The sequence below is a fragment of the Pinus tabuliformis genome, chromosome 8, assembly GCF_031772625.1.
Source record: "Pinus tabuliformis cultivar Carrire ecotype Pingquan chromosome 8, CPIR1, whole genome shotgun sequence".
Classification (NCBI taxonomy): domain Eukaryota; kingdom Viridiplantae; phylum Streptophyta; class Pinopsida; order Pinales; family Pinaceae; genus Pinus; species Pinus tabuliformis.
This window is the reverse complement of record NC_142294.1, coordinates 1,053,000,624-1,053,021,791: the sequence shown is the minus strand read 5'-3', so window position 1 is coordinate 1,053,021,791 and position 21,168 is coordinate 1,053,000,624.

The window sequence follows — 21,168 nt, the reverse complement described above, 5'->3', positions numbered from 1 at the left end:
ATTCATGGCTGATAATATTTTTATTAGATTCCTCTCACCGAGAGGTGTAGGATTGATCTAAAGATCATCTGATTTCGATAAGTATTTATGGAGATATGAATTTATTTTGATTATGGAATAATTATCAAGCCGACCTACAACTCATGTAGGCTTGAAATCCCAACAGTTGCATCTATTCAAACACCAATAGTTTTGTATAAATATAGGAGGTCTTTTCCTCATTTGGACTCACTCATCTCATCACATCTCTCTCTCTCTCTCTCTCTCTCTCTCTCTCTCTCTCTCTCTCTCTCTCTCTCTCTACGTAGAAAAGAGGCTCTTCTCTACTGTGCAGAAAAGAGACTCTCTCTCACACATGTGGAAGGAAGGACGGAGTTTTAGGATAGCAATTGAAGAACCTAAGTTTGACCAACATTGACTAGAAGACTCCCTCCTCAAAACTACGATGTAGGTCCATCTGGAACTCCTCTGAAGGCCACATTTTTTGGTGGTGAAATCAAGCCGATCCGATGGTCGGTTTGAAAGATATTGTTTTCCCTAGTTTTGGACTGATCTAGGGTTTGTTGTTGTTGATGTAAATCAGATTGATGTACTATTTCTCTCTGCTGGATTATTGAAGATAGAGGAAGATTTGATCAAAGAGTTTCCCCACATTGTGGTTTGTCCCTGGCTAGCTGCCACATCTTGTGTCTCTTTTCTTGGCTTGTTTTCTGTTGATTGTTTAATGTTTTATCTGCACTTTACTTTATGTACATGTGATTGCTAATCTATGGATAATAATAAGAAAGATAAGTAAACTATTATAAGCATAAAACATACCATAAATTAACAAAACAACATCCATTCAAGTTAAAGTACATCGGGCTTGTTTCCTCCTATTCTCATTTTACTAGGATTAAAGTTTCATGAGCATTCCCTTCTGCAAGTCTCAATCGAAACATCTAGCTAACTCAAAGAATTATACGTCCAATCAATTAATTACAACCCTTGACCATTTAAGGTAGGCTTCACAACATCAAAACCCTAAATCTATGTAGGGTTTCATAAGTCATTGACTTGAGTCAAATTTTCCAAAGGTTTGATAGAAAATATTAATTATCCAACAGACAAGGAATAACATTCTTTCCATAGAAGAAAACTTGCTTAGTAGACTTATCAAGTCTTGTTGTCCAAAATCTCTCCAACAATTACACCAGGCCTTTCTATCATGGTTTCGATTGCTAATTATTATCTTAAAACACCTTTATTGTAACACTTTAGATGCAAAAACTGGTTCTTACTTCATGATGCCAAGGAAGTTGACTCAACTTCCTTATTCTTGGCATAATTAGTACTCAAGAATCTTGTCCCTGTTTTTTTTCTTTTATTTTAACGAACCACAATTCATAGCCTTTTTACCCCTATAGTCTTCCTGTGATATTTTCTCCAAAATTTGCACCCAACATTAAATTTTTGGTTTCCCAATTTGTACTCTTCTTTTATATATTTCTATTAACTATCCATTTATTAAATTCCATTACTAAAATTTATGCCCTCCAAAAGTTTAGCCTACCAAGTACTTCTTGTAGCTTTCTCTTAAAATTTTAATAGAATTTGGGCTCAGGTAAAAATTCTATATTGATAGCTATGTTCTTCTTAGAAACAAAATTATTTAGACTATTTACTTCTCCAATTCCGACTCTTGGGATGTAAGTTATGGACCTGAGAAGTTTGGGTTATTTTTCTCAATTTACTCTGGTTTCTAGGGTTTAAAATTTAATTTCTACATTATATAGTCCTCCTGCATTTTAATGTATATAATAGGGCTCTATCCTTGTCTCGGTGCCTTGTGCTTCTACATACTTGATTTTTGTCCAAATGGAAAGTGAGCAAATCATCAAACTTACCCAGGCATGCATAAATAGGCTCACATTAGGCCTATAGTCTATGTTGGGTGTCATGACATTCATATCAAGGGGTAAAGGTTAGCGTAGACCTAAATTATAGGTCTATCTTCAATTCAACTTCCTTTTTCGTATTCAATTTAACTTCGAGCCAAATATCTATTGAAATTACTCTTTAGGACTCTGTCTATGGTCCACTTGAATTAAATGTGAGGGTCAACTGAGAAATATTATGTTCCAAATTGATTTGTATGTATATAAATAAATGTAGACTCAATTCTAAGACAATACAAATGCTCTAAATTTCTTGGTTGAAAGGCTATTATAGGTCATGCGATGCATGATACCACCTTTTCTACCACCACCTGATATACATGCACAACTGACTCAAATAGTAATTTTTCATGTTAATGACAAATTATTCAAAATAATTTCCAATTCTCATGATCTTGATTTGTTGGCATTTTCTCATGTCCTTTCTTCTACATCCATCAAAAAATTATTGACAATGTCCATTCCTCCCTTAATCCAATTGAGAATTTTGTTTTTGGACCCTCGCCAATATAAGATCGACTTAGTACCAATACTTTCACTCTGGTTGCAAACATGTCAACCACGATGAACATAATTCAGTGCAAATTGATGTCCAGATATTCTATAATCCAAATTGGCAAAGTTTCCATACACATGGCTAAATTTTAGCACTTGTTTTCATGAAAATTGAACTCTATCCATGGATTATGGAAAAAGTAGACAGAAATAAGAAGTAATAACAAGAAACCAACACTACATACGATTATAATTCCATAAACCTCTCTTAGACCCATATTAGAGTGCTTGAAATCATTTGAAATAAAGATCCCCATGTTCACTTGTAACACATACATGTAAATGGATGTGTGGTTGGCCATAATGAGAACCATGAGACATTAAAATATGACATGGGTATATGGGATCTTCATGCAAAAGAATCACTACCACACACGATAGCCAAGTATTCCAAATTCATTTAGCAGAAGCCTAAACCCTAACTCGCTTCCTAAGCCCTTGTGACTATACTAGCCCACTGTCAGTCGTTTGTAGCCAATTCCATACTATAAATATGTCCTCATACCTATATTAGTTCTTCGAATGGAAAACCCTTGCACGTGGTGGATACGTTAATTATGCAGTTACCTGTAATACCAAACTCAGAGAACCATGCACATTATAATTCATCTAATTTAACAAAATTAAACATACCAAAATAACATTAATACACAACAAAATTTTAATCTCATTAACACAAAACCATAATTAGGATGTGTAAACATAAACATATAGAGCAAATGCATCACATAGTAGTCAACAATTACAACGAATACATAAATTAAGGTTTACCAAGACACGTAAGTAAAAATGTATGACAACAAATTTATTCTTACAATTTTTTTTTTAACTATATCTCAAATTTGGATTACTTTCAAGTTGGCTCAATAAATATATAGTTCTTTGCATGAGATGCAGATGACCTAGGGTTTGAAGGCCTGTATAATACTGATAACCCCGAGGGCTCTTCCTGGAGACACATGACCAACAAACTGAAAGAGGCGAAGCAAGCCCCAGAGGAGGGGGGGAGAGATCCCCTCCAACCGTAATCTAACAATCAATGACTCAAGTGGGAAAACCCAATATCAGCCTGGTCCCCCTGAAGCCACCAACCCTAATAATGGTCCTGTCCTTGGAGCTCAATGGAACGCAAGAAGAAGAGGGAAATGTATGCCATGTGCAATAGAGAAACCTCGTTTTGCAATCCCAATGAACAAATTGGAGAAATACCGAAACTATATGAAGGACCATGCGATGATATGCACATCGGAGTTTGGCAAACAAAGAAGGATCTGATAAAGTTTATCGAGTTGAAATGGCAACCAAAAGGCCATATAGAAATCAAACTAGGAGTCAGAGGACTTTTTAGAGTAATATTCTCAAACCTACAAGATAAGGAAAGGGTTTTTGAAAATGGCCCATATTCTTACCATAATTTAGGGTTGTTCATGAAATACTGGGAGGAATGTTATAACCCAGATAAGGAGAAATTTCTGGTAGCCCCTGTTTGAGTCCGAACCTTTGGCCTCCCAATGGATTTATGGGATCCAAAAATACTAGAAGGTATTGGTAACTTAATAGGCAGACTTTTTAAAATAGCAAAATCCACACACAGGGGAAGATACACTTCCTATGCTTGAATCTGTGTCTATATGAATATCCTAGAGCTCATCCCTAACTCGATAGAACTAGAGTACCAACAAGAGATATGGCAACAAACCTCGGATTATGAGCACATTCTGTTTCGCTATCTCCGGTGTAATGAGTATGGTCACCTCTACAAATCATGTCCAATGAACCAGAAGGTTCTTATAGACCTAAAGGAGGAGCAGAAGAAGCCTCCACAAGAGGCAAAAGAGGGGTTCAAAGAGGTCACGCATAAGAGGAATACCATGAGAATGTAGCAGAACTCAGGAAACCATAACCATAAACAAAGGGAAAATAAGAATAGATATGAGGTGCTACAAGAGGAAGGAGAAACCTCAAATGTGATAGATCCAATGGAGAATTAGGAAAGAGATAAGGAAAGAAGTCCTGCCAAATCTATGACCACCCCAAAGAGAAAAACCCAAATAGTTAGAACAAAATGATCTCACTGCAATGGAAGTCAATGCAGCTAATGAAGAGTTGAGCACGGAGGAGGTAGTAATGAAAAGACTCTTGAATGAGAGGAGGCACCTTAATGAAAGATTTATTCCTCAGGATCAAAAGAAATTTTATAAAGAAACCTTCCATAAATATATGGCTAATCAAAGACAGAGACAAGGAGATATAACGGAGAAGCTAGAGATGCAACAAGATAGTTCACATGAACATCACAGTCGAAGCAAAGGAGGGAAGAAAAGGGGAAGGAGACATCTACAAGAGTCAATACAAATAATGGGAGAGATGTTGGTAAACACAAGAAGGATAATACCGCTCTTAGCGTATTCCATCAACTCAATAAAGTTACCTAATGATGGTTATCTCATGGAATGTGAGGGGCCTTAACAACCAAGGTAAACAAAGATACCTACAAGATTGATTGAAAAGAGATAAGACTCAATTAGTGATCCTCTAGGAAAATAAGGTAGCAAGAGGTAAAATAGAGGAAATTCTTAGGAAAATGAATCCCAAATATGAAGAACTAGCACTAGATGGAAAAGGAAGTGCATGAGGAATCACAATATTTTGGAACCCTTCAGAGGTAATGGTATATTATTGGTAGGAATGCCAAGAATTTTGACTGCCAGATTTCGCAATATAGGGACCAGAGAATGGATTCTCATCTTGGAAATATATGGCCCTCACACTCCCAGATAAAAAGAAAGCTTCATCCAGATCATTAGGAAACTGCTCCAAATGCATACAGAAAAACTATGGTTGATAAGAGGGGACTTCAACCTGATAACTTCACTAGGAAAGAAAAAAGGAGGGACAAGAAGAGAAGAACCATAAATTGAGAAGATCAGGGACATGAAAGTGGAGCTGCAACTAGTAGATATTCCAACCATCAATGTAACTCATACCTGGAATAACCGCAGGGGAAGAATCTATTAAATAGCATCCAAGTTGGATTAGTTCTTGGCAACTGAAGACTTGATAAGAAAGGATGTATACTATGAAGCGTCAATCCTACCCTACATGGGATCCGACCACTTGCCAATCTGGTTGGAAGTAGACCTGAAACAAGGGCAACACAAATGACCATTCTGGTTCGAAGCCTTTTGGCTACGGAATCTTGACTTCCTAAACAAAATTAAGGAATGGTGGACATCAAGTACAGAACAAGGGGGGAATATAATGCATACATTCCAGCTACGCCTGAAGGAGCTCAAGGAAAATATTAAGAAATGGAACAAAGAGGAATTTTGCAACATCCAACATCTTCAGGAACCGCTTCAGACTAGGATGCAACAATTCCAATAAAAGATGATAAAAAATAGTTGCTCGGGATCCCTAGTGGAGGAAGAAGGCAGACTTTTGACCAAGATCGAGGAAAGAAGGAAGCAAGAAGAGATCTTATGGAAACAAAATTCAAGAGTCCAATGGCTCTAGGAGGGAGAAAGAAACACCTACTTCTTCCATAAAGCTATGATACAACATAGACAATACAATCGAATATTCTCATTGCTAGATCCAGGAGGAAACCGACTGGTTCAAAATGATGAGATGGAAAATTTACTGGTGAACCACTTCCAAAACATCATGTCAGAACTAAATCCTGATAGATCAAAAGCCATAGACTGGATAACCAGGCACATACCTCAGCTGGTAAGCAGGGACCAGAACCTATCCCTCATGAGAGTTGTCACTTTGGAAGAAGTGGAGGAGGTGGTCAAAGGATTGGAAAAAATTAAAGCGTCAGGACCGGATGGTTTTACTACAGAATTTTTTCAGGAAACTTGGCCCATTCTAAGAAAAGACATCCTAGAGGTAGTTAAAGAATCTAGAAGAACCAAAAAGGTACATCTTGCCCTAAAATCCACTTTCATAGCCCTCATTCCTAAATCAAATCACTCTGAAGAGCCCCAGGGGTTTATACCTATAAAATTATGCAACGTAATATATAAAATCCTCTCAACTATAATGGTAAATCGGCTCAAATTGATCCTTCCAGCCTTAATCTCCCAAGAACAGACTATTTTTGTCAAATGACACCAAATTTTGGATGGTATAGTAACAACTCAAGCGGCCATCCACTCCCTAAAGAGTCTCAAATCCAAAGGAATGATGATAAAGTTTGACCTATCGAAAGCCTACAACCGCTTAAGCTGGACCTACCTTTTGAGTATACTGAAAGCCTTTGGCTTTGATTCCTGATGGATAACCTAGATCTCGTCTTTCATATCGACCCCTATGTTTTCCATCCTTCTTAATAGAGAACCCTCTAAGGCTTTCAATGAAACGAGGGGGCTAAGACAAGGTGACCCAATTTCTCCTTTCCTATTCATCCTAGCAGCTGAAGGCCTAGGAATATATGTCAAATCTAAAGTCCAAGAAGGAAAATTCAAAGGTATGCACATGTGGAGAAACTACCTTGCTTTAACTCATCAACAGCTTGTTGATGACATTATGATGTTCTACCAGGATATCTTCAGGGAAGCAAGGTCTCTCTTGGCTATCCTTAGAGATTTCATGAATGCCTCAGGAACCCAGATTAATAAAGACAAGTATGATATCGTTTTCTTCAACATAGATGCTTAATCCCAAGCCTTCTTAGTGAGAATAATGGGCTTTCGAATAGGAACCCTACCCTCAAAATACCTGGGTATCCCCTTAAGCCTTAATTCGTTCAGAGTGGCAAATTGGAAGGCTCTCCTAGATTGGATTATAGGTCGCCTTAAGAACTAGACCTTTCAAGCCCTTAACATGGCTAGTAGAGTTACCCTTCTAAAGGTGGTGCTACAATCCATTCCTATTTACCAAATTTCAAGTTTAGTAGTGCCCAAAACTTTATGAAATGACAAGACAAATATCTTCAAAAAACTCCTATGGCAAGTGCCTCAAACAACAAAGAAAATGGGTTCTCCTCTCTTGGAACTGACTAACGAATCCCATAACACTAGGGGGTGTGGGCATTCGGGACCCTTACACTATGAACCAGGTAATGGGGGAAAAGCTTTGGTGGAGATGGATATAGGGAGGTGATGACTTATGGAAAGAAATCTGGGAAAGGAAATATGGAATGCCTAGGACGACAGAAAGAAGACTTACAACCCAGGTAAATACAAGGGGATCAACCATATGGAACCTAACAAATAAAAATAAATATTTGATAAGAAACCATAGCTTCTGGTAGTTTAGGGGAGGGTACAAGGCCAGGTCCTAGAAAGATGCCTGGCAGCAGAGGGAAGAACCCTTTAGTTGACAGAACCTAGCGGAAATATTCTTATACAAAAATTGACCAACAGATTAGATTGTGAATAAATTTTAGGAAGTAGATGAAAGATCAACATGGAGAAAGTGGAAAAGGAGACAACACTGGCTAGAAGTACTAGATTCTCCCCAATGGACAACATATGAAAAAGAGGTCAACTCCAGAAGAATAACGATAATAGAAGGAATGGACATCATAAGGTGGGGATATAGAATTAAGGGTATGTTTACAATACAATAGGGATACTACTTGAAAGCAAAACACCAACAACAATAAGGTTTACCTATATGGGGACGAATATGGAAGGATCAGCTATGGCTGAAGGTAGCTTTTTTCCTTTGGGTGGTCCTCCATGGTCAAGCTCTCACATGGGACCAACTTCAGAAACAAGGGATGTAGGGACCTTCTATTTGTTGTATATGTGAAGCCCAAATGGAAACGATGGAACATCTACTAAACTCCTACACTTATAGAAATGTCCTATGGAAGAATCACGAAATTCTCTTTGGTCATTCAGATAGAGATTACTCAAGCACAAAAACAACAATGGAAAATTAGAGGAAGAAAATATACAAGAGTCCCATCCTCAATCAAGCTTGGAACATCTCTTAAGGATTTCTCCTGTGGGCGGTGTGGAAAGAAAGAAATAGAAGGGTTTTCAAAGATGAAAAATAGATTGTAACAAAAGTGTGGAAGGTTATCAAACAAAATATTTGTGAAACCATTTTGGCAGAGAAATGGTATCCATAGGATTGGGAAGTAACGCCCCAGGAGAGTCAAATCCTGGTAATGCTCAATATGACCCTATAAATGTTGATGCCAAGCTCATGGAAGCTAAAACCTCCCCCACCTCAATCCTTATCATACTTCACTTATCCTCCTAAGGACTTCATAAAACTAAACTTTGAGGGAGATGCCAAAGGAAATCCCGGAGAAGCAGGATTCAGCGGAATAGTCAGGACCACCAGGGCCAAACAATCCAGTTGTTTGCAATGGAATATGGAATCGTAAGAAACAATGAGACAAAATTCAATGCACTCAAACAGGGATTGGAAATTGCAAGAAGAGAAAGATTTCAAAAGCTCGTGGTGGAAGGAGATTCCACATTAGTGATAGACACTGTGAAAAATCTCCAGCAGGGTACCCATTGGGAAAAAATAAGCAAGAGATGGAGAACATCAAGATTAGTCTAGGAAATAGGAATCCTTGTGAAAGGGATAACATACCTTATTCTGGCACACATTCGCCATTCGGGGAATGTGGCAACTGATTTCCTAGAAAATTGGGGCTATGGTAATCTGGGAAACAACCTGGACATCCCCGTGAATGAGACAAACTAGATAGAAGGAATGAACATTCTGAGGGAGATTTAGAAAAAGGACAGGGAAGGAATACAAGGCCTCCGATTGGGGTGTGAAGGGAGAGCAGATTCGGAAGGGGGTCATTGACATGGGAGAATGACAAATGGACAGGATACATGGGTGGCCCACCCAAGGACCCCACATGAGAGCGACAAAAGGTATTGGGAGAGAGAGGCAAGGTGGAGGCAGCCTCGAGAAAAAAAACAGTTAGGTGGGTAATTTTTCAAGGCAGAAAAGTGGTGAGGGAGTTTAGTGAATGCATGCAAGTTTGGAGGAGGAAATGGGTGGCAGGTGACGAGACTGGAAGCCGAGAAGAGAACTAGGCCTATGGGAGAAGGGATTATCATCTACACCTGGAATTCACCTTCAATGACCTGGATGGAGACTAGTATGTAACTCAAGCCTACCTAAGTCTAGATATGGAATCAATGTTGCAAGATTGGAGGCGAGTCTAGCATCAAATGGGGGTGCTTTCAAATGTTTCGCGAAAATGTTGGTCCAACATTTTTCTATTAATGTCTGGTTTCTTATTTGTTGCAATATATGGAAGAATGTGAGAATTTTGGCTCAGTCTTATGCTATTAATGACTATTTATTTATTTTCTGCAATTTATGGAAGGTTGTGGGGGAAAGAGGGGATCTATGGAGGGTTAAGAGGAACTCATGGATCCTGGGGAATGAAATTAGCAATGGCCACAGTGAAAACCCGTAGACTGGGATATAGAAGGGGCTGAGGCTCCCCTAAAAGCCTGCGGTGGGATGGTAGTCTCTAGAACCAACAAGGGGTGAAAGGGGGGTATGGGAAGTGGAAGATATGCTCAGTCTGGTTAGTCTGGTTAGTGGGACACATGAAAATCCAAGGGGGTAGGAAAGAGATGTCGGGGAGCCTTAATTGTGGTAAGCTCGACCAACTAGTCTTAGCGTGGCTCTCGGGTAATCCTGAGAAGAAGCAGGGCATCAATAGGGAGGTGGGCGATTGGAACCCTAGTGTGACTGGTAATTCTTCCATGGCAAGCAAAATCTGGTGGAAATGGCAGTATGGTTGTGTAGAGGCATGTAAGTCTGACTAGGGGGGGAGTGTTGAGTATGATACTAACATCTCTCTTCATCATTCTAGTTCAAGGAGGACTGTAGGGTCGCGTCAAAATCCTCATAGGTAGGAGGGAGGATTCGGGGCATCACGACTCCAGTGGGCTTGCAAGTTCTACTAGAATCGAATCAAAACCCTGCATTTCTTGTTTTGGTCACCCCAAACCTTTCCTAACAACAACCTTGAGTGTAGTTGGACCTCAACCTAGAACCCAATTGGCCAACCCTAATGGGGGAATTAAGCGGTGGAGGGAAGAGAATCTCTTACTATTATACACAGTAAGGATTAAGGAAAGATGGGAAGGGACTGGGGGGCACCTAGGTCACCTCTTGCAAATTCAAATTTGTTATTTTGTAAAGCTGATTTACATGGAAAGGCTAAAGGCCACGAATGAAATATGGACAACTTATAATGTTTTCACTTATTCTACCCTTACAAGTTTATTTAACTCTTCTACCACTCTGACTCTACCACTCCGATACCAGGAGCAGGACAGAATGAGAGAGGGGTGGGGGCTAAAATAGTTTCAGAAGGAAAATAAAATGGTGAAGGAGGAAGCGAGGAAGGGAAGAAAGGGGGTCGTCTGGCCAGAAAACAAACAGAAAAGAAAATGAAGGCTTCGGTGGCTTCAGCGAGCAAGACCCAGTAAAACAGGGGCAGGAAAACTAGAGAGGAAAGCTTGTAGAACTTAATGCATGCATACCATGGAGGAACTCTAGCTCAGGTAAAAGCCATAATTTCAACATGGGAGGCAGAGCTAAATGCCAAGGCTACGACTGAAGCACTTCCAACGGAGGAATGGGAACCCCTGCTCATAGATCCAGGGCACACCAGAGGCCGAAAACACTGTTTAGATAGATAGTCCAGCATTACTGGGTCATGAAGAACCTGTTTGTCAGGGCTATGAGAACACACAGGGACCAAGAAGAACTAGTGCAAGCTCGTCAAGAGGAGCCAAGCCTAAAGGACATCTAAAAGGAGATTCAAGTGGTGCAGGTACAACAATCTCATCAGAGCCTCCATTTTGGTCGAAGTTAAAAACAAATTCAAACCTTGTTGCATAGATTAATATTTGGGTTTTATTTTGGATAGCATTAACTTTAAAAGTCAAAGGATTAAGCATACAACAGATACAGTAGTATATTTAGCATGGATGGATATTCTCAAACTGTTTAAATTTTGGATGACATATGATGCCGATCGATGGCCAACATACCTGGTTTCCCTCGAGTAGGTTGAGGCCACCAGACATATTTTATGTTACCTTCCTATATATAATTAATAGAAAAAATAAATACTTTGAAGCTTACTCAAAAAAAAAGTTAACTCAATAAATAAAAATTGAAATTGAAAATTATCCACTTAATAAAATGGAATTGAAAATGATGAAAAAATCACCTTATTAAAAATTTATTTCAAACTAGGTGGTGCTAACTCAATTGGTAAACATGTTATGTTCACCATAAGGCATGGATGCTAAACTCTTTATGTTTTATTTCAAATTATATAGCAAGTAGTTTGGGTTCTTTTTGTTAAAAATGGTTATAAGGAATATCATATTTTATTTAACAGGTTTGAAAATTTTTGTTATTTGAGTTGGTTACAAACACTACGAAGATATACACCATATTCATTAACATTTTGGTGAATAATTTTTAATAAAAAAGCTTTAAATTATATATATATATATATATATGTGTGTGTGTGTGTGTGTGTGTGTGTGTGTGTGTGTGTGTGTGTGTGCACATTGTAAAGGGAAAAGTGATATATGATATGCATATTATAAAGAGATTAAGTTTTCCTATGATATAAGGAATATAATATAAAGAAATATAATAAGTATATGCTAAATGTTTTTTCAGTGTAATACAATATTTTTTCCAGTGTAATACAATATTTTTGTTTAGGTAAGAATATGTGTCATTGATATATTTTTTAAGGAAATATAATAAAATTTAGTTTAATATGAAATATGGAATAATTTATTGAAGAATATTTAAATTTTTATGATTTTGTAGTATAGTTTTGTGTTTATCATCTTAGGATTTTTGCAAGGTAATTTTTAGATTTTTTATTCCTAGGGCTACACCTATGTTATACATAATGGAGGATGAGGCAAAACTTATTGACTATTATGTTTGCCCCATATCAAAGGATTAGTTTTTTGTTTTTCTCACCACTAAGTGTAGTGTCCTTATTTCAATGATTATCACAATCATTGGGAGGTTACAAGTCAAAACTGTAAAATTTAATTATCCTATAGTGACTACCAAGGACATGAGGGAAGTTATGCTGGTTCGTTTTTCTATGAGATTTTTCCTATCCTAAAATAGCTTGGTGGCACCATATGATCCCACCAAGTGGCCAATCATCATCTCAGATCATGTGGTGATTATATTGTAAGTCACTCGATATGGATCTAATCCCCCTTTTTTCTTGTCAAAACCTTAAGATGATCTCTCTGTGGTTGAAAAGGATGCTTCATGTTCACATCTACAGTCACATTTGGATGAAGGATTCAACTATAGGTTTATCAATGCTAGTTTTGACCTAGAACATTTGTAGAGTGACTTGAATAATAATCCATCTAAGCAAAAATCTAACAAGAAGAGGATATTTTTCAAAAGTTGTGGTGGGGAGATAACACTTGTTGTAGGAAAAGACATTGTAGTATCCTAATTACTTGATTTATCTAGTCACACACTAGTCAGAAATTATTTGGGTTGTAGGGTTGAGATGAAGAATATTCTGTGGTGCATGGAATATCTTTGGGGACCATGTATGGGATATATTACCACAACACACCTTTTGACTAGGGACTAGTTGGGTTGCATTTTCCATATCTAGGAAGAAGTTGTTCTCGTACAAAAGGAAATTTTGTTTTGGGATAGTTCGTACCTCACCTTAAAGCCTTAGCAACCTCTATTTTATGCAAATGAATCCATGTTGGGTACTCTAGTTTGGATTAAGTTACCTAGCTTGACCATGGGGTACTAGATGGTGCATGAAATATGTGTTGTTGGAATCAGTTTGGGAAGATTGTCATTGTTAACGATAATTTTATTACTGAATGTCTTAGGATATTACCCATATTTTTCTTGAATAATATATTAATCATGGCTGATTTGAATCCATGGAACTCTTCTATAGGGGAGTGAGGTACAACCAAATTCTTGACTATGTTAATGTTCCATTTTTTTATTCTAGTGTCACTTGTATGGACATATCCTTAGAGATTCTTTAAAACCATTCATTAAGAAGGTTTGAAGAAGAAAGGAGGTGTTGGCTAATTTTGAAATGGATATAAATTGCCAAGTTGAAGTTGGTCCACATATTTCTCATAAGGAATTTTGTGAACGTTCTCACATCCCATACTTCTAAAGGAGATTGGCTTGGGTTTTGGAGGGAGTACATATTTGGCTATCACATATGGGAATCTCTTGATCCCTTTGATTGATGGTTCATGATATATTTTGGGTGGTTGAATTGTCTATGTTACAACTCTAATTGGGGTTAAGGATATTGCACCAAATTTTTTGGCACATGGAGCTTAAATTAATGCAAACAAACATTATGAAAACTCTTCAGGTAAGTTTAATACATCCACACCTATTCCTCTCCCTATGAATGTTTTAGGAATGCATAAATTTGAGGCTCCTATTATAAGTCATCTTTTGAGAAAAAAAATCTAAGTTACACAAACAAACCTCTCTAGCCAACATGATTGGAACTCTTTCCTTTAACCATTTGAATGAGATGGACCCCAATCAATAGGTTGGCCTGGACATTATTTGGGGATCAAGATTTACCTTTTCAAACTCACAATCGAGTAGGGGAGGACCCTATATTATAAGATATAAGAAAATAAAACTTTTAAAGCCTAATATCTCTATAGGGTTAGGAATGGATGTGACTAGTGAGGAAGGGAGTATCATTGTTGGTAAAATGTTGACCATAAAGAAGGTGCAAGAACAAACTATTAGAGACATCAAATAGGGTAAGTAGTAACTCATCACTAGTGTACTTAGAGAATAATGATCACCTTAGTGGTTTCTGCATGAAAATACTCTCAGTTAATATCCATGGCATAAGGGTTTAGTCCAAACATTTGTCCCTTACACTAGTTGAGTTGAACAATCCTAACATAATCTTGATACAAGAAATTATGGGCTTTGGAGATCACATTATACTTGAACTACAAAAGCTGATGAAGGGTTGGGAATTTGTTGCTATAGATATTAGCTATTTTTTCTAGGGGGAATATTGTTTTGGAACAATAACATCATATTGAATAACTCCTTTTCTATTTGTTGAGAGTTATTTATTAAAGTTTTTTACAAAAAATTGGGCACCTCCCTGTCAATTCTCAATATTTATGGGCCATATGTAGGGAGACAATAGTTATGGAGAATAATTTATCCTTTATAGTGTTTTCATATTAAAAATATTATTAATGGAGGTGCTCTAAACTTGATAATCAATAGCCAAGAAGTGTGGGGGCCAAGGACCTGCCCTAATTGTCTAGCTAATTTTTTTGTCTCCTATTTGACACTTCAGAATGGGTGGATATAGAACCTATCAAGATAAGATCCACTTGGTTGAATAATAGGTTTGGTATTGAAGTTATGGTTAAGTAATTGGACCATTTTTTATTGTATAAAACACTACCATTGGTGGAGAAGTACATGTCTTAGATCAACATAACCAGAATATATGATCACTTCCCTATTTGGCTTGAATTTCATGAGAGGGGACCCAAACTAAGGGCTACATTCAAATACAACATTGGATGCATTTTTAAGGCGGACCTTTGTAACTTTGCGAAATATTAATGGTGCAGATATTATCTAGTATCAAATTCCTCCACTTGTGATAATTCACTTTTAGTCGAGGTTGAGAAGTCCATTAAGGAAATAATTTAGAGTGATGCTTATGGCACCCTTAGCGAGGAGGAAATTTAGGAGCATAAGTGGCTGAACATTTTGAAAATGAAACTACTTCTAGAAAAAAATTAAATTGGTGGATGAAGAATTGTCCACCCTGTTTAACGATGGGTGATAAGAACACTGAATATTTCCAATTTTTTTCTAATCATTAGAATAATTACAACATTATATGGGAGTTGAAAATATAGAAGCTAACAATATTAGAGGATATAAGGGCTTGACTAATCTCAGTACTTTTTATTTTAAGAAAATATTTGAAGAACTCATTGGGGTTAACTAAGAGAAATTTTAAACCTACTTATTTCCCAAAACTAGTTCATGAAGATAATAAGGAACTTTTGTACCACCCTATTACAAAGGAGGAACAACTTCATGCACTATCCAAATTTATAATAGATAGTGGTTCGAGATATGATGGGTGGTTTATTAAATTTTACCTAAAAGTCCTTGATGTGTCGGGAGAGGAACTTCTTCACATCATTGAGGAGGTTTAAATTTCTAGAAGGGTTCTTCCGAATATGAATACTACATTCATTACTTTAATCCTAAAGGAAAATTTACCAACAACCTTTGATGAGTTTATATCGATTTCTTTGTATAATTATCTTTATCTAAGGTGCTCATTATTATACTTAAACCATTGTTATCAAAATTTATTTCTAATGAGAAATTTGACTTTCCAGAGGATCAAAATATGTATTATGCAAGAAGGTGTACATTCCATATAAAGTTCACAAGTTTGTACAATAGTTATCATGCTTGAACTATCTAAGGCCTATGCTAGGGTCTCTTGGCTTTATTTATGGTTACATTTGATTCATATTGGTTTCTCTATCCTTATTGTTAAGTGAATCATGGCATGCATTTCTACATTCTCTTTCATTGTTCTAATAAATGGAGCTACATATATATATTTTTTTATCTTCTTGTGTATTGCGATAAGTATGCCCACTACCACCTGATATGTTCTACATATGGTTGAGGGACTTAGTAGAAAATTAGTAGATGCTAAAGGGAGAGATATTGTGAAAGGGACTATATTAAGTGATAGTGAAAGCCTCACAAATATTATGTTCATAAATAATGTTTTATTCGTTTCTTTCAGCTCAAAAAATGAACTTATTTCATACAGGGATATCCTCATCCTTTGTAAAAAGGATACATGTTGGGTGATTTAATTTTGAGTTAAATCCCTGCCATTAATTTTCAAACCGAGGTTCGTAAACTGATGAGGTATACCTATACTATATGTACTAGGTGATTATTTATGAGAATATATTAATATAATGAAATTAAAACTAATTACAAAACAAATTAAATCAACATAATAACCAAACCAAACCAAACATAAAGAAATTGAAATCACACTTACATAAAGGAAATCACACTTGCTTGAGAATGAAATCACACTTTCATAAATCAAATCACACTTAATGAATTGAAATCACACTCAAACCTGCTGAAATGAAATCACACTTTCTGAAAGGAAAAGCACTCTTGCATAAAATGAAAACACACTTGCTGAATGAAATAACATAACTATACTGAGAGTTGAAGAGTCGGTAATATTGACTAAAAAGGTGAACCTTGAGGTAGGAAATTCTAAGAAGAAAGAGTTGATGGAGCGCGCAGGCGATTTTTCTCCAGCCCTAGGGTTTCAAGTTAAGATAGCTGCCGCCGCTTGCTGGTTCGCGCCGCACTGGAGGTGCGGCCATGGTTCTAAGGGAAAGGAGGTTTATGTGGATCTACCCTGTGATGGAGTCGAAGTTTGCTTGGGCTGCAAAACTGTCCCGCCAGATAGTGACGCGTTGTTCTATAATGGCGGCGTTAGCTCCTGGCACATGCAGTGCCTGAACCCTCCTTCGATGGTTTCCCCTACCGGAGATTGGTTCCGTCCCGACTGTCCTCTCCCATTTCAGGACAACCATTCTCAATCTGTCGCTGTTAACAAGTTTTCCAGCGTGCCTGATGGGGATTTGATAAGCCAGATCAGGGCGATCCAGGCGAATTTGAATCTTAGCAAGGATGAGAAGGCAAGGAAGAGGCACGAGCTCCTTGCCAGAGGATACTCTAAGCAGCATGGAAGCGGCGGCGAGGTCAAAGGCTCCAATCGGGAGGCCACACCGAAAAAGGAGCTGAAGATGTTCGACGAAAGCTTGAACTGCGCTTTTAGCATGCTGCTACCCAAGCGACCTGTTACGATAAGCCAAGATCCTGAAGGTCTGCTCCCCCAGATGGGAAATAGCTACGGAAGCTCAGGAAGCCCTGGCATTGCCTCATTTCAGATCCAGATCAAGCTTATATCTGGCAAAACCCTGCTACAATGGGTGAGAGCGTCGGATCTAGTGCAAGACCTCAAGCAGGCTCTGGAAATCAAGTTGGGGATTCCCTCTGCAGCACATCGACTTCTCCACGAAGGTAAACAACTCGAGGATCTCTACCCCCTGTCTTTTTACAGCATTCAGAGAAATTCCTCCATTGCTCTCACCCTTCGTCTAAGAGGGGGCGCTGCAGGACAGTCATCCTCAGCTAAGGCGTTTTCTTACAAGGATGCTGTCCATGCTAAGATGCCTAAGAGAACAGCTCCACCTGCTCAAGCTCCCAAGCCTTTCCTGGTGGATAAACTGGAGGAAACCCCCTCCATAGAAATAAAGCATCCATCGCTGGATGAGCAAACCCAACATTTTGCGGAACATGGCATTATCTGCAGGTTTAATGGGCTATGGCCACGCACAGCAGACCTCTACCAATGGATCCAATCTAACTGGACCAACAACTGCAAGGTTCTGCTATGCTCAAAGGGATTTTTCATCGTAGTGTTTGCCTTCGATGAGGACTATCAAAAAGCCTTAACTGGTGGCCCATGGTTCTGGGGTGCAGCTGGCTTATTCCTCACTCCTTGGTTCCCAGAGTTCGATCCCTCTACAGCAATTATCACCAAACTTCCCATCTAGGTCAGACTTCCAAACCTCCCAGTGAATCTATGGCATTTTGCGGTATTCCAAGGGATTGGCAACTCTCTAGGCCGCCTTTTAGACACAGACGTCTCTAGAGGGGAAAAGGGCTTATACACTTTTGCCAGGATCTGTGCAGAAATATACATAAGCAAAGGTCTCCCAGACCAGATCAATCTCAAAATTGGAGATTTCCATTGGACTCAGACTTTGGATTACGAGAACACAGCCTTCCGCTGCCGCAACTGCCATCTTACAGGCCACCTTCAGAGCTCTTGTCCCACGATGCCAGCCCAAAAGAAGAAAGCCAATACTAAGCAGAAATCCAAAAGCTGGAAGCCTCATGATCCTCCTCCCATGGACGATTTTGACTTCAGCTCCGATGAAGAGGAAGAGAACAAGGAAGGTGAGGCAGTAGCGTCGAAACCGGATCCGTCCTCGGCAGGTCCTGTGATTTCGTCCGTCATACCAGCCTCTGAGAAAAGGAACCATGAATCCTCCTCCTCGGACTCAGACAAGGAGACCTCTCCGTCGGCTCATCTCAGTTTGCAAATCACGCCAGCTTAGCAAAATCCTCCTGAGTGGGTCAAAGTTGGCAAAAAGAAAGGGAAAAAATGTAGAATAGTGGATTCCGCACATGTTGGGTAGAATCCTCTGTTCTGATCCTGCTCCTATGTTCCTCTTGTTTCTTCTTGTTCAACATTGTTCTCTACTCTTTCTCTCTTAGGAGCCGAGGTGGACAACCAATCCTTTCCGACTACCTTTGTTCTTGCTTCTCTTGTTTGTAACCTCGCATTGTACCATACGTTTTCTTAATAGAATTAGTTTTTACTGAGAAAAAAGAAATAACATAACTATACTATGTTACAAATATGTAGAAAGGTGTACGAACTGTGGTTGATGAGGACCCTCCATTCCTCAGCAAGCACACTTAACAACTAACACATCTTGGAGATCAAAGTGGTAGTATGCATTTCATAAAATGAGTTACAAGACATTACAAGAATTCTCTATCCTCACTTTACAAATCACATCTTGGATGGAACTTGGAACCTCCAACTAACAACTCTAGCACCTAACACTTAACTAGCAACTAACAACCCTTTGTATGAATGGTGTGCTCCTATTTATACAAAAATTGAGGATAACTATTCAATAAATATAGATCCTCAGATCTCTCATAAATCCACATTTATCTCTTGTGGTTACAACCAATCTCCTAAAAATGTAAGATACAAATCCTATTAAAATTTTCTCATCCATGATTCTTCTCCTTCAATGTGCTTAGTTAATGATCCACATCTTCTATAATTATTCCACAAATCTTCATGAGTTGGAATTTGAAATTCAAATTTGTGGTTGGGTGGTGAAATAGGACCCTTCTGGAATCTCTAAATAGGCCTACAATATCACAAAACTCATAACACTTCTAGATATATATGAAAACATGTTAATTTCCTAATATTTAATCATAAATTCACTTAAAATACTTAAATTGAATGACTTGGAAAATAATAATGATAAACCATACAATCATGAAAATGGTTACTAATGTAGGGTTATGGAGTTACAGAGTTAAGGAATGAGGGTTAAATGGTGGAAATGAAGGTGAAAGTGGATGACATTTTGGAGACCCAACATACCCCACAACTGAAGATGTTGCATGGCCTCATGCAACTATTGCATTGATTCCCTTAATCATAAGTTGATATTCTAGAAAAAATTTTCTTTTATATGAGCATTGGATTTGTATTGATTTTCTTTTAATTTTGCATAATCATGTCATTTGATAAATTTATTCTTTTTTCAAAGTGTAATTTGAAGATATTTGATTGCAACATATATATTTTTTATGGTTGGTTCTAGTGTGACAACCAAAATTTTATGAGTATTGGTTCTTGTGTTACAATACATTTCTTATTTTTGTTGCATCAAAATACTTGAAAACATTGAGAATTCCTTTTCAAGTGCCCATAGTGATTGTCAGCCATTTAATGTGCTCATCAATTGATCATTGTAAAACATATAAACTTTTCGAATCAAAATGCAATAATAGTTGATTTGGGAAAAACATGTTGGTTAGGATGAAATGAAATATGACATGTGACATGAAATGTGAATATTCCCCCCCCCCCCCCCCCCCCCCCCCCACCAAACTAAAGGTGTTTTCAGCTTTGGGTAGATCAGAAAGGGAATATAAATGAAGTGAGGTATTTTCCAAAATCACAATTTTATCATTTAAGGAATTACATGATTAAAGATTAGAAAACAAAATACCTTCACTTACCTGAAAAGTGGAAAAGATATGTATATAGAAGAATGTGGTTGCTGCTGCTAGATCATGGAATGTGAAGTAAAAGAATCTGATCTACTTTTTCTTTCTCTTGATTGTATGAATAGAGGATGAGATTGGAATATTTATTGCTATGGTTGCTGAATTCTAAATTAAGTCCTGCTCCAAACTGCTAAAATCATGTAGTCTTCATTCATTCCCACTTAGTGGAATAATTCTTATCTATGTAAATAGATGTGTTGATGTCGAACATAGAAAATAAATTGTTCGATTACTGGCCATTAATGAATGCCATTAACCAACACAAGACTACTCACTATTGATGTCATTGAGAGTCAAGATGCCTAAGTACATCTTACTAGGTATGAATAGATGTGTCGTAGTTGAGTCACCTAGAAGATGCGAAAAACAAGGGACATTGATGTATTCCAACTATTTATTGGCAAGAGAGCTTGCCATTAAGGCATACAAGCCTCCATGTACTTGGAAGATCTCTAATGTTGATCCCAGATGATATGTCAGAGTCGATGGGTCAAGGCTTGTTAGAAGGGAGGCCTTAATGAATCCTCCATCATCTAACGCAAGTATGAAATAATAATTTGAAGAACTATATATGGAAAATTTGCATTGAAGCAAGGTTTATTTGACAGAAAGGAAAAGGAAAATGGGGTGACTTAGCTTTGTAAGGGAGCTG